This window comes from Galeopterus variegatus, unplaced genomic scaffold, assembly GCF_000696425.1.
Source record: "Galeopterus variegatus unplaced genomic scaffold, G_variegatus-3.0.2 Scaffold1703, whole genome shotgun sequence".
In the NCBI taxonomy this organism is placed as follows: domain Eukaryota; kingdom Metazoa; phylum Chordata; class Mammalia; order Dermoptera; family Cynocephalidae; genus Galeopterus; species Galeopterus variegatus.
In genome coordinates this window covers 248528-250628 of record NW_007727814.1, presented here as the reverse complement: position 1 = coordinate 250628, position 2101 = coordinate 248528, and the positions used below count along the sequence as shown (strand labels likewise).

General features: G+C 43.4%; 1 protein-coding gene across 1 annotated transcript in view; it reads left to right on the top strand.

The window, feature by feature from the left end:
- CREB5 (cAMP responsive element binding protein 5) overlaps positions 1 to 2101 on the top strand; it is a 255669-nt gene that overhangs the window by 86535 nt on the left and 167033 nt on the right. The gene's annotated exons all lie outside the window — the stretch shown is intronic.

Here is a 2101-nt window from a genome sequence, read left to right as displayed (position 1 = left end):
CTTGTCAGTCATTTCAAGGATTTCCTGTTCTATAGGATCTAGAGCTTGAGAGTTATTATTTGCCTTTGGTGGTGATGTACTTTCTTGATTTTTCATATTTCTGGTATCTTTCCTTTGTTGTTTAGTCATTGTGGAAGGGGGTATCAAGGTCCACTCGTTCCACCTTAATGTCTGATCTGGATCCTGAAGAGACTGCCAATTCTGGGCAGCAGGAACTAGCCTGGACTGGGAGTTGCATGATGCCTGCCTGTTCTGGCATGGCTGGCTCAGGGTGTGTGGGTCCAGCAGCTCTCAGGCCTGTCTGGGCAGCAGGGAATGACCTAGGCTGGAGGACTGCAGCACCTGCCTGTTCTGGTGCACCTGACTCGGCTTGTGGGCCCAGCAGCTCTCAGGCCTCTCTGTTTGGCAAGGGCTGGAGTGGGTTGGGGGTCCCATGGTCCCTGCCTCTTCCAGCATGGCTGACTCAGGGCATGTGGGCCAGAAGGCTCTCAGGTCTCTCTGGGCAACAGGTACTGGCCTGAGCTGGGGGTCCCATGGCACCTTCCTTTTCCAGTGGGACTGATTCAGGGCGTGTGGGCCTGGAGGCTCTAAGAGTAATTTTCTCATCTTAGCTTACAAACTGTGGGTCCCTTGATATTATAATCACTGTGATAGAGTCCTAATTGCCTTTAAATCATCATAATAGAGAAGATTTCAGACTGAAAATGTGATCTTTCTGAGTACTAGCATAAAACTACAGTTGTTCTGTTGAAGGTGATTTTGCCTCCTTTGTGGAAAACCTGGTGAAGTGTCTGGTTTGCTTGTGGGTTTTGGATAGAGTTGGTTGTTAGTGTGATTCAATACTGTGCCCAATTAGTGTGATTTTTCTGATCCAATAATCTGTGTTATGCATATACAGGATTCTTATAAGTGCCTGAGACTATGTAGATTATAAAATATAGAAATGTTGTGAGAGCGAAAGAATATTTACTTACATATTATGATTGTTTGGGGATTTTTGTTTTTCTTAATAGTCAGAAAAAGAACTGAAACAGCCAATGATCAGTGCTTCTGTGAAGCTGATATGATAAGAAATAAATAGGTGGACATGCAAACAAGGCTTCTTCTGTTTGGAGAAAAATATCTTTGCTAGTGTGATAGTTAATTTTATGTGTCAACTTGATTGAGCTAGGGGCTGCCCAAATAGCTGATAAAGCATTTTTTTCTGGGTGTAAAAGGGTGTTTCCAGAAGAATTTGGATTGATAGACTAAGTAAAGATCATCTTCACCCAGTGCTGGTGGGCACCATCAAATCCATTGAGGGCCTGAACAGAACAAAAAGGCAGGGGAAGGGCAAAATTTGCTCTCTGTTGAGCTAGGACATGCATCTTCTCTCACCCTTGGACATAAGCACTCCTTGTTATTGGGCCGCAGGCTTGGACTGGGACTTAAACCACTGGCTCCTCTGGTCTCAAGCCTTCAGGTTTGGACTAAAACTACACCACTGGCTTTCCTGAGCCTCCTGCCTGCACACAGCAGATGGTAGGGCTTGTCAGCCTTCATAATCATGTGAGCCAATCCCTCATAATAAATCTTTCTGTAGATCTCTATATATCCTATTGGTTCTGTTTCTCTGGAGAACACTGACCAATCCAGCCAAGGAGTTAGGAAAACCTGAAATTCCCTCTTCAGTGAGAAATTCTCCCAATCTCGTTTTTCCATGAGCAATTTTTCAGTCCAGAGATCCCAAACAAACCTAGAGAAAAAAGTGAAAAAGGAAAACATCAGTCATGCCTTTTTATGAAAGCCCAGTATGTCATCTCCTTAAGTATTTTGAAGGAGCTATTTGAGGTGACATATACTTTATCTTCCAAAGCCATCTCTACTTGCACCATCTCTGTGCTGACTGTGTTAACAGTGCAAAAGGCCATCCTCTGCGTGCCTTTGAATCAGGGTTATTTCATGTGTTTTGAAGAGAGATAGTGCCAGTTACCATTATAGCATTAACCAAAGATAACAGAGAACAAAGCTCTTAAACTTAAAAGTAAGAAATCTTTCCGAGAGAGAAGAATGTTTTTGACATGAAACCCAAAGGACAAGTTGGAAACACCACTAAGAATTT